The sequence below is a fragment of the Procambarus clarkii genome, chromosome 32, assembly GCF_040958095.1.
Source record: "Procambarus clarkii isolate CNS0578487 chromosome 32, FALCON_Pclarkii_2.0, whole genome shotgun sequence".
Lineage (NCBI taxonomy): Eukaryota > Metazoa > Arthropoda > Malacostraca > Decapoda > Cambaridae > Procambarus > Procambarus clarkii.
Genome location: NC_091181.1, coordinates 17,539,512 through 17,552,518, shown reverse-complemented (window position 1 = coordinate 17,552,518; position 13,007 = coordinate 17,539,512).

The window sequence follows — 13,007 nt, the reverse complement described above, 5'->3', positions numbered from 1 at the left end:
CTCAAAAAACCTTTTCTAAACGTAATTATAAACGTGCTGAAAACAATGAAATGTCGTTTTTAGGATGTTTTAAAAACATGAAAATGTTTGCTCAGGTACTTCTGCTATCGTAACCTCCTGTTCCTTGTCGAGAGAAGAATCAGGAGACACTGCTAGATAGCTGTCGATCTGCGGGTGAGAGGACAAATTAGACATGTTCAAATACGGGTCTGTCTCTACCTGGACATTACCATGGCCCGTCGTTACCTCAGACCTTGCTGTTCTGGCTGACTTGTCCGCTATCTTGGGATGATTGGTGCTCCAATCCGTCACCAAGTCGTTGGCTAGTACCACGTCAATCCCAGCCACAGGGAGGGTATCGACTACTGCCAACGCACAGGTGCCACTGAAATAAGGCGAGTCGAGATGTACTGGCACTAAGGGGGCGATGTACTGCGTCCTAGGAAACCCAACCAGGACAACCTCTGGTCTCCCATCCACACTTACTCCCTCGGGTAACGAGCTCTTCACGATCAGGGACTGGTTTGCTCCACTATCTCTGAGCACTACAACTGATCTACCAGTATGATCACTCGATACATACCCGCCTGAAGTGTGAGGGGAAAACAACCAGGGTTCTTCCTGCGTCGTCGTTGACTGGCTTCCTGCTGGTGATATTACACAGCTCATCATCATCACCTCCCTACGTGCGCTGCCACCTCTTCTGCCTCGGCACCTAGCAGCTATATGCCCTTTCTGCCCACAAGTCCAGCACACCATATTCCTGCTCGGGCTCCGGTGTTTCGGACTGCTAGGACTTTTTCTTCGAGGGCTACTTGGGGGCGTCTTCTTAGCACTTTGTGGGACGGGTCTTTCCTCTTCTTCATGAGGTCTGTCAAACCGGCGTTGGTAATGCCTTGGGACGTACTTAGCAGAAGGCCTGTGCGTCAGGATGTATTCCTCGGCCATAGTGGCTGCCGCACTCAAGGTCTCCACCTGCTGTTCCTCCAAGTACGTCTTGAGGTCTCCAGACAAACAATCCTTGAAGTCCTCGAGCAGAATCAGCTGCTCGAGGTCTTCCTTGGTCTCCACCTTCCGAGAGGCACACCATTCCTGGAAAAGTCGCTCCTTGATCGTGGCGAATTCGGTGAAAGTGTGCTCTGAGGTCTTTTTCAGGTTTCGGAACTTCTGCCTGTATGCCTCAGGTACCAATTGGTATGCCATGAGCACAACCTTCTTCACCTTGTCATAATCGCCGGAGTCGTCAAGGGATAACGTGGAGTAAGCGATTTGGGCCTTCCCAGTCAAGACTGACTGTATCATGATGGCCCAATTCTCCCTTGGCCACTCCAAAGAGGCAGCGACTTTCTCGAAGGCTGCAAAGAATTTTGACACTTCCCTCTCATTGAATTTGGGGACCATTTTGATGTTTCTTACCGGATCGAAACCGCTGGTGTCCGTTGTTGGCCTCCGACCACCACCTAATCGCAATACTTCTAGTTCATGTTGTCTCTGTCTTTCTTTTTCTTCTCTCTCTCGCTGTTTCTCTTCTCTCTCTCGTTCTTCTCTCTCTCGTTTCTCTTCTCTCTCTCGTTCTTCTCTCTCTCGTTTCTCTTCTCTCTCTCGTTCTTCTCTTTCTCTTTCTCGTTCTTCTCTCTCTCGTTTCTCTTCTCTTTCTCGTTCTTCTCTTTCTCTTTCTCGTTTCTCTTCTCTTTCTGCTTTCCTTTCTTCTAATTCTAAACGTCTCATTTCTAATTCTTTATCTTGTCTCTCGTTCCATTTCTAATTTCTTCCATTCTATTTCACGATTTATCTCTAGGGCACGCATTTTGACTGTTAGGAAGCTGATATTAAGCTCACCTGCATCACTGTCAATGTCGCTGCCCTTATCTTCCTTTTCCGTGGAAGCTATTTCCTCACCTTCCTTTGTACTCTGAGCCTCGCCTTCCTGTTTCTCTTCTGCCTTCAAGTGCCGGTGAACCTTGGACAAGATCTCCACACGGGAATCACTGGCACGGATCTTGATCTCCAGGTAGGCGCTCACTAGTACAAGTTCCGGTTTGCTCAGATATTTTAATCTGGCAAGACAGTCCACTCTGTTCAGAAAAGCCTGAACATCGTCCAGATCATCGATGGTAGCCTTTTCTGCCATTGTCACAGATGGAACACTCAACTAGACACTAGCACTTGACACACCGCTTACACTTTAGCACTTAACGCACCGAGCACTGTTCTACGTCAATATTGCACTTTATTGCACCTGGCACCTCACTTGCCAATATTGCACGTAATCACTTCGGGCACCGCACTACGCAATATCGCACTTAATCACAGCGAACCCTTCGCTCTACAATATTGCACTGAATCACTGAGCACCGCACTACTCAATATTGCACTTAATCGCTTAATCACAGCGAGCACCGCACTGCACAATATCGCACTTAGTCACTCTTGAGCACCGCACAGGACGTATAACGTCACAATCGTCACACACAGGGGGAATTATTTACAGGGATTACGCCACTTCACCACCCCTATCAAACATACTTAACAAGGGGACGGATCCCGCTGGGGATGCCAATTATGTTACGGCCCTCTCGGGACGCAACTGGGTCCTTACTCTGATGTTGTTAGAGGAAGATATATATATCCGTTCCCAAGCCAGTAGTGGCTATCAAGGGATGTGATCTGTGACGCAAGTAACTTAAAGGGAGTAGGGAAAGAAAGTTAAGAACTTAATATTATAATTATCACCATTACCAATTAAATATATAAAATCAAAGAGTGCACAAGGGGGAGGGGTATTAACACTTTACAAGGGGATTAATCCACAATCGATGTCTTCTGCTGAAGACGCTGGTGCCATAACTCTCGGTGCCGAATCCTTGGTGCTTTCTTCGTGGCCTCACAACAAATTCTCCAAAGAAGTTGAGCCTACCCTGGCCACAGGTCAGCCAAAACACGGGTCCACTGGGGGCACCGCCGTGGAGGCCGTCAACCACACGTCCAGCTGGTCTGCTGGCAGGTTCTGAGCCAACAAGGCTGGTACGGCCACTCCACGAACGATAAAAGGGGAACGCCCTAGACAGGAGCCTCGTGTGACACCACAAATCACTCTCCTGTCTTCAGTACCCCAGTGGATGATCGTCTCCAACAGTCAGTCCCAGGTAAATCCTTTTACTGCCACTCCACTGGCAGGCTTAACACACCACAGTGTTCTTCCGGGGGGACGACGTCACAACAGCTGCAGCAAAGTTCAAGGTATGGAGACTGGCTGCCTCGGGTAGACTGACTCAACTACCATCACAGCAGTCCCAGGTCGACTCTGTAAGCAGACACGTCATCAATAACTGGGACACTAAAACACCTCACTTACAGGCTCAGACACAAACGCCCGACACATCCACTTCATAGATGGCGCTGGTGTCTGAGCACCACCTCACCAGAGGTCAGCAGCGGCAGTGTAGAGTGCTGAACGGGACTGGAAACTGGCCCTTGTGGCCGGTATTCGCCGTCCTCCCCAGGTGTCGTCGTGCGTTTGGCGGGGGTTTCAGGAGCTGACCCACAGATGGCGTGGTCGTTACTGCTCCGTGCTCGGACGCTGGATCCGGGTTTGTAACAACGTTTAATCCTAGAATTGTGTTCTAAGTAGGTACTGCACTTGAAAGTGAGGTGTTCCTTATTGCAGAACAAACATTTTCTCTCCTGTAAGATTTGTCTTCTTAGTAGGCGTATCAACTACAATCTCAGAGTTACAGAATACGTACCTGTATTACTACTCTTATTTCTAGCAAAAGTAATAGTAGATTTGGTTTTGTGTTTATTAGACTTAACTGAAGTCAATATTGGTTTTACTGAATCTCAGTATTAGGCTGCTTGGGCTCAGATTTAAATTTATCATGAGCTTTTAGCCAATTGACAGTGATTCTCAGTCCCTCAATTATTTGATCAAGAGAGAGAATCTCTGTTTTGTAATGTGAGCAGATTTCTGCTAAAATGTTACAAGGAAGTTTCCTCTGAAGGAGTAACTTAAGTGATCATTCGGAAGCTGATACATTCACTTTAGTACCTAAGGCTTTCACGAGAGAGACTACTTCCAACCTGAAGTTCTGAAGGGAGCCTGGTCTGTTACTGGGTGAACTCATATCTAGTAATTAATAATATAAGTTAGCTACACTCAATTCGTTGTTGCAGTAATTAACTTCCAACAATTAGATAGCTACATCATAATTACTCTCTGAGATAAATTGGTTATTACCTTCTAGGCTTCCCCTCTGAGGAGGCTTTGAAGGTAAGAAAATTTGGTTACCTTATTGTTAGAGGTTTTAGAGTGAAAATGGACATTAAATGATGTCCAAAATGTATCCCAATTTTCTTCATCCAGTCCAGCAAAGGTAGGCAAGTCCAAACAAGGTAAACGTGCCTCTGCTTGTAATACACTGGGTTGAAATACAGTTACATTTGGATTTACTTTATGGTTTTCTATTAAAGCAAGTAGAACATTAAACTTATCTAGGGTGTCATCTTCATACTGAAATGTTTCCTGCTATGGCTAAAAATAAGATTTTTTTCTTTGACTTTTACTTGATCATTTTCCTACTGATATTGTGTTAATGTGACTACCTCACAAGCGAGGTAGACCTCAAACAGAAAGGAATTCCACTGGCAGATATTTAACTTAAAGCCCAAGATCATAGGAAAGCAGGAGCAAACCGCCAGGCTTCACCACATGGGTGAAACCTGTCCACTTAGGTCGTTGGCTCCTTCTAGTAAAACTAATAAAGGATTGTTACGAACCCAGGTTCATCGTCAGAGCACGGAGCAGTGACGTCAATGCCATCTGTGAGTCCGCTCCCGAAACCCCCACGAAATGGACGACGCCGTCTAGTGGTGGCAAGAATATGCCAGCTCGACATGCTAGATTCTTGTCCTGGTAGCTTGTGAGGTAGCTAGTGCTGATCTCTGGTGAGGTGGTGCTCAGAACATCAGTGCCATCTATTGAGATAGAAGCTGTACGTTTGTGTATAAGCCAGTAAGTGATGTTTCCTAGAGGTCCCATGTAGTGTCCCAGTACTGATGACGTGTCTGCTTTCACAGAGTCAACCTAGGACTGCTGTGATGTACGATGAGTCAGTCTACCAAAGGCAGCCAAGGTCTCTTCACCAGTCTGCTTTGCAGAAGCAGTGAGCCGCAGCCGGACGAGCACCACAGAGTGTTCAACTGTCTGCCTGATGAGTGGCAGTGACGGGATTCGCCATACCCGGGGCTGGCTGGTGGAAGAGACGTCCGACTGTGGTGCCGAACGAGGAGAGTAAACAGCAAGTTACACGAGGCTCCTGCCTAGGGCTCGCAACCCTAGTATACGTCGTGAAGTGGCCTAACAGCGAGGCTGATTGGTACCTGCCAGCTACAGGCTGGACTGTGGTTGTGGGCCATCATGACGAGGCACCCAGTGGAATTGTGATTTGGCTGGCCTGTGGCCAGGGTAGATTCATTGTGGTTTCCTGGTACCTGCAGAGGGTAGTGCCATGGAATAGGAAACCAGGCAAGACTGCACGGAGTGAGCGTCACCAAGTGTTCAGCGTCTTCAGAGGGAGACGAAGATGTAAATTGTGTAGTAATATATCCCGTTTGTGACGTTTATTTATATATAGTGTTGGGAAAAGAATTGAATTATATATAGACAAAGTGATAAACTTGTGTATTTAATGTACCTCCCCTGTTTATTTTTCTTGCATTACGGAGCTTACCCTTTGAAAGCCTCTACTAACTTGGGGCCGGATACCCAAACTCTAATACCATCAGAGAAGAACCTGGTTGCGTCCCATTAGCACTTTCGCTCACCCCGCGCGCCACCCCTCGACAGGGCGATATGGGCCCCAGCGTGTCACGGAAGCGCGCGTTAATTCCGAAAAGTGTATACTCTCTTCAACTTTGTCACCTCAATTCTCCTTCTACGAGAATAAATTTGGTATCATTGTGTTCGCAATAAAATTCTCTACAGCACTAAATGCATATAAACTCCAAAAGCCCGGCTAATTACCCGCAGCAAACAGAGAAAGTGCGAACGAGTTACCCGGGAGCGCGCAAACGGGATAAAATGTTTTCACTATTTTCACTCTGGTCACCTCAATTTTTGTCCTAGGTCTTTCATTTTGGTCTCAATGGGTTCGTAATAAAATTCTCTAGAGGTACATTAGCATATAAAAAAAAACACCTGGTCACGCTCCAACCGCCGACGAGTTGAAGACGGGCCACGCGTTAGCCGTGAGTGAGCGCTCAGAGGCCTTCCTACTACACTCCCAATTCCCACCCTTTTCAAGCCTTTCTTTCGCAATTTTCTTCCTGGAAGGGCCTTGTTCATGATTACTATCCATCGTGGAGTAAGCGTAGATAGTTTCTAAAGCCGCAGTAAGAAATATAGCCACGGAAAATAGCCGAAATGTTCACACGTTTGAGATGCGAGGGGAGACGACATTGGTCACAACAGTGGAGCAAAGACAATGGGCCCACGGCGTGTGCCAAGCCGCCTGAGGGCCACGAGGCTCAACAAAGGAAATGGGAAGACATCGGCGCACATTTTAAAACCAGTCCCCAAAAAATCGGATACAAACCTGATTTTTGGCGAATTTTTAAAGTGGATGACGCAATGCTGCGTCATCCCCGGCATTACCGCCAGTAAACGGATGACGCAATGCTGCGTCATCCCCGAGCGAAAGTGTTAGGGCCGTAACATAACTGGCATCCCCAGCGGGATTCGACCCCTTGTCATGTACGTTTGACAGGGGTGGTGACGTAGTGCAATCCCCTGTGAATAATTCCCCTGTTTGTAATTATTAGGACGTTATATGTCCTGTTCAGTGCAGTGTGATCGATTGCAGTATTGGCGAGTGCGGTGCTCGGTGTGTTAAGTGCTCAAGTGAAGGGGTGTGTTAAGTGTTCATGCACCACTTAAGTGACAATGGCGGAGAAAGTGACCATTGAGGATCTGGATGATGTTCAGGACTTTCTGAACAAGGAGGACTGTCTTGCCAGATTGAAATATCTGGGAAAGCAAGAACTTGTGCTAGTGAGTGCCTATCTGGAGATCAAAATACGTGAGTGATTCCCGTGTTGAGATCTTGTCGAAGGTTCACAAATATTTAAAGGCCGGGGAGGAGCAGGAAAGCGAGGTACAAAGGAAAGTGAGGTGGTAGTTGCCACTGAAAAGGAAGATAAAGGTAGTGATGGTGAAAGTGATGCAGGTGAACTGAATATAAGTTTTCTAACTGTCAAAATGCGTGCCTTAGAAATAAATCGTGAGATAGTGGAAGAAATTAGAAATAGAATGGGAAATGAAAAAAAGGAAATGAAAATGAAAGAAAAAGGAAATAAAAATGAAACGTTTAGCCTTTGAGCAAGAAAGACAAGAAAAAGAGAAGAACGAGAGGAACGAGAAAGAGAAGGAAAGAGAAGAAAAGAAGGAAAGATTACACGAGTTAGAAGTATTGCATTAGGTGGTCAGAGGAAAACAACGGAAACAAGTAGTTTCGATCCGGTAAAAAATATAAAGATGGTCCCAAAATTCAACGAAAAGGAAGTTTCCAAGTTCTTCGCCGCCTTCGAGAAGGTTGCTGCCTCTTTGGAGTGGCCAAAGGAGAATTGGGCCATCATGATACAGTCCGTCTTGACTGGGAAGGCCCAAATTGCCTACTCCACGTTGTCCCTTGATGACTCCAGTGATTACGACAAGGTGAAGAAGGTAGTGCTCATGGCTTACCAGTTGGTGCCTGAGGCTTATAGGCAGAAGTTCAGGAACCTGAAGAAGACCTCAGAGCACACGTTCACCGAGTTTGCGAACATCAAGGAACGGCTTTTTCAAGAGTGGTGTGCTTCTCGAAAGGTGAAGACGAAAGAACTTGAGCAGCAAATACTGTTGGAGGACTTCAAAGACTGCCTGTCAGGGGATCTGAAGACATACTTAGAGGAACAACAGGTGGAGACCTTAAGTGCAGCAGCCACTATGGCTGAGGAATACATCTTGGCGTATAGGTCTTCTGCTAGGTATGTCCCAAAGACCTACTCAAGATATTCGGTAAAACATAAACCATAGGATAAGACCGCCCCTCGTAGTGCCGCCAAGTCAACCCCAGATAGTCCTAGGTTTAGTCCAAAAAGGGACATAGTGTGTTGGACCTGTGGAAAGATAGGGCACATGGCTGCTAGGTGCCGTAGCAGTGCTGGTAACAATCCACGTAGGGAAGTTATGCTGGTGAGTAGTATAGCACCACCGGTGGCCACCCTAGAGAAGAGGAAAGAGTTGTTCGCCCCATATACTTCACAAAGGTATGTATCAAGTGACCACTCAGGTAAGCCCGTGGTAGTATTCAGAGACAGTGGAGCTTCCCAGTCTCTGATTTTGGAAAAGCCATTACCTGAAGGTGTATCAGCGAATGGGAAACAGAAGGTTATCCTAGGTGGTTTTCCTTCCACATTGTACGTTGTCTCTTTGATAAAGGTGCATCTAGAATCCCAACACTTCAGAGGCGAGTGTAAGTTAGCTGTGGTGGACAGCCTTCCCATAGAAGGAATTGACGTTATCTTGGCCAATGACTTAGCCCTAGGTTTGTTACCTAACCATCCCCTGGTCATGGAAGATCCACTGTGTGAAGAGACAAGTCCAATTGTGGTAGCACAAATAAGGTCTCAGGCTCAGTTCCAGGTACCATCGGATTTAAATACTTTGTTTGATTCTCCTATCCCACAGGTTACGAGTAGCCCTTCACCAGATCCGCCCGTCCCGATGCCAGTTCCTGAATGCTGGACTCGAGTCAGTCTGCTAGAAGAGCAGAGGAAGGACCCTAAAGTACAAAAGTTGGCAAATACCATAGTCTCCTACGAAAGGAGGTGACCTGTACGTCTGGTCGAATGAAGTACTGTATTGCAGGTGTCCACCGAAATACCACCAGTCAACTGAGGTAGGTAAGCAGATAGTCGTCCCAGCCGTGTTCCAATCTAAGCTGTTAGAAACAGCTCATGCCGATAGATTTGCTGGACATGGTGGGGTTTCGAAAACCTTTCATCGCCTAGCTAAGTGTTTCTACTGGCCACACATGAAGGACGTACGTCGCTTCTGCAAATCCTGCCACGCCTGCCAGATGGCAGGGAAAGCAAACCAGCCTGTCCCCAAAGCTCCTTTATGCCCTATCCCTTCCATAGGTGAGCCCTTCGAGCACCTCATTCTGGATATAGTAGGCCCGCTTCCGCCTTCTACATCAGGGGTGCAGTATTTCCTCACTATACTAGATCGGGTTAGTAGGTACCCAGAAGCGATCCTCTTAAGAACATCACTGCTAAGGTCTTGGTGAAACATCTACTCTGGTTCGTCTCGCGATATGGTCTCCCTAAGACCATTCAGACGGATCAGGGATCAAATTTTATATCTCGTTTGTTTCGCCAACAGATCGCCGACCTCGGAATCAGACAGATTACATCCAGTGCCTGAGTCACAAGGAGCTTTGGAGCGTTTCCACCAGACGCTGAAGGGCATGCTTAGGAAATTTTGCTATGACCGGCAGAGTAAGTGGGTTGAAGACCTACCCTACCTCCTATTTGCGATAAGATCGGTGCCCAATGAATAGATAGGAATATCCCCATTCGAAATGATTTATGGCCACTCTGTGAGAGGTCCCTTGGAAGTGGCACGAGACCATTGGCAGGACGAAGAGACCAACATAGACGTTGTGGACTGGCTGTCTACTAGTAAAGGCAGGTTGTTCTCTGCTTGGGAGATGGCAAAGAAAACCTTGGTGAATACTCAAACCACCACCAAGAGCAAGTATGATCAGAGGACCAAACAAAGGGATTTTCTAGTAGGAGATCTAGTCTTGATATGTACTCCCACAGCGACCGAAAGTTTGATTGCTAAATTTGTAGGTCCTTACCAGGTCTTAAGGAAGGTTACTAGTCACAATTACATTCTCAACACTCCAGACCGCAGAAAGAAGGAAACTTTGGTTCATTTTAACATGATTAAAAAATATGAGGGCAAGGGTGTGATCCCAATAACCATGGTGACAACTAAAAATGATATGGAGGTAATGGAAGAGGATGAGAATGTACTAACTAATTCTGAGATTTTGTGTAATTTGCAGGCAAAATTGACACATGTGACCGGAGGAGATCAACCATCATTGCTGAAAATGATCCGGATATACAAGACTATCTTCAGAGATGTTCCAGGACTAACATCTGTCCTACAGCATGATGTTGTGCTGGATGACGGAGTCAAGCCTATATAGCAACACCCCTACCGACTCAATCACCTGAAGAAAAGGGTGGTGAAGACTGAGGTGGAATATATGTTACAACACCATCTGATAGCCCCAAGCACGAGCCCATGGTCATCCCTGGTACTACTAGTGCCTAAACCTGGTAAGAGATACCGTTTCTGTATTGATTACCGCCAGGTGAATAAGGTCACAGTAGCTGATACCTATCCTCTCCCCAGAGTAGAGGAATGTCTTGATGCCATAGGCAAAGCTAGCTACCTGACTAAATTTGACCTATTTAAGGGCTATTGGCAAGTTCCCCTCACGGAAAGGGCCAAACCCATACCACGTTCGTGACTCCCGACGGCCTGTTTGAATGTCAGGTGATGCCGTTTGGGATGAAAAACGCAGCGTCCACCTTCCAGAGGCTGATGGGTATTGTGTTGCGTAACGTAGAAAACACCTTGGTCTACATCGATGATGTATTAATATATGATGTAAGTTGGCAGGACCATCTACGTTACATAGAGGACTTCTTCGAGGCCATGCTTTAGTCAGGGTTGGTAGTCAACCTGCACAAATCTGAGTTTGCCAAAACATGTCATCTTTTTAGGTCACAAGGTGGGAGGAGGATGGATTGCGCCAGCAAGGTAAAGGCAATCGTCCAGTACCCTACACCAGCCACCAGGAAGGACATCTTGCGTTTCCTTGACATGGCTGGTTTCTACCGTAAGTTTGTCCCTAACTTTTCGTCTATCGCCGCCCCCCCCCCTCCTGACAAATCTTTTGAGGAAGGGTGTGACACTTGTGGTGTTTGTATGTTGCTCAGGAAGTCTTGGTTGTAGGGTTGATATAAAGTCATTGCTTGTTTATTGACTTTAATACTTAAACTGATACATGACTAGTAGGTACCAAGCTTGGCGGGCATCCTGTACGCTCTGTTTACCTTCTCTTGGCGTCTGAGCCGCCGCACATAGAAAACGGATGCTCACCGTTTTCTGTGAACATGACATCCCTCCTTTTCTTTAAAAAGAAACACATCTAACCTCTCAGTTGGGGCCACTCCTCAACTTGACGACGTTAAACATGTGTAACTCACATATCTCCAATTCCCATCACCTCACCAGGTGTTCCAAGGGACAATGGCAAGACGGAATACTGAGTGCGAGGCCAGCTTCTGAGTTTAATTTACCGAAAACAGAAAACAGGTACTTACTCCCATTTCACCAGCCGGCCACATACATACTCACACATACGGCAATCTCCACTTGCTGTTGCTGTAGGTGGTGAAGTAGGCGTCTCTCCTACTTCGTACACACTTGATCGGCAGGACCACGGGGTGGCTGGATGCAATGTCCTCACACACAGACCAGAGTGGCAGTGGCAGGTACTTCTCGCTCGGCTTAGGGTAGGCGAGAGGAGCGAGGCATGGCGGCTGGTATACACACACGGCCGGGATGGTACCACGCTCTCAGCATGGTGCGGTATGATCAGGGCTCGGTGGTACGACAGGTATGGCGCTACACGGCGCGGCATGTGAAAATGACAGTAAACAGTGAGTCCTTCACTGTTTACTGGTAATTCCCCGGAATTACGAATTTAAGGTTTCCAACACAACACTGAAACCTTTACAAGTTTGTCTCTCCCAAGTACCTTGTAGCAAAGGCACGATAGACGACGGATGTCACCACCACATGTCGATAACAGCCTCCACAGTCCAGTTTACTCTGGGTAGCGTCCCACAATCACGTGGCTTGGGTGACAATCACTCAAAGTTCACACTTGTTAGCTTACTATCGCCGGTTCCCCTCTTCCTGGATAACGGATTCTTACTTCCCACGGTCTCGTGATGATGGTCGACGATCGAGAGTGACTTTTGTGTCGTTGCAGGCGGTATTTTGGGTGCTTGGCGTAGCATGAAAAATTGCGGCCACCTTAAGCAACGTCCACTGTAAGAATGCCTGTTGGCGCTAAAAGAGGGCCCTAGGTGCTCATGCGGTACCCTCGGCTCCTTCCACCAATCACGGCTAAGCATCTCAGGAGGCCTGGAGCCTCAGCCAGTCACGCTCCTTCAAGGCGACGCTATGCCCCCTCTCACGAGGGGAAACACGTGATGGGGGTCAAGCCTACAACCGTTAACCCCCAAACCCCCCTCACTGCACTTGAACTGGTACAACAACTCAGCAGATATCAACTCTCTGCTGTAACGTTCCCCATAGACCTGATACAGCAATCACAATAGCATGAATGACGAGCACTCGTCGAGAACTTCCTAAAGACACCTCACACGGCTATGAGAAAGTTGTAATTCGTTATCTGGTTCATGGTGCACATGCACCTGTGCACACTCATTCAGTGCTCAATGGAGCTGGAGAATTCATCTCCTGACACTGTTTCATGAGTATCAATGTCATCGTCATTTAGTACATTGATGTAAGACGCAATCATAGACTTAATTTGTATAAATTTATTGTTAGCTACTCTAAGAGATATTTCCAGCTGATGATAATCAACGGGAGTTGCCTTGGATAAGGTTTCAGACTTATTAAGCAGTCCAGTTAAATGGCCTTTAAGACCTACTAGGGTTCTCTTTAGTTCTTCGGGAGTAGCCATGGTGACTTTAGGTTCAAGTTTTGTGGAGCTTGAACAATTGTTACTGAAGTAACTTGGATACTTGTTCATTTTTTCGCAAGTATCGTGAGGATAGCCTAATATATTCTTGACTAGGGGCCAGATTCAGGAAGGTACTTACGAAGGTTTTTCCTCTTAGCTAAGAAC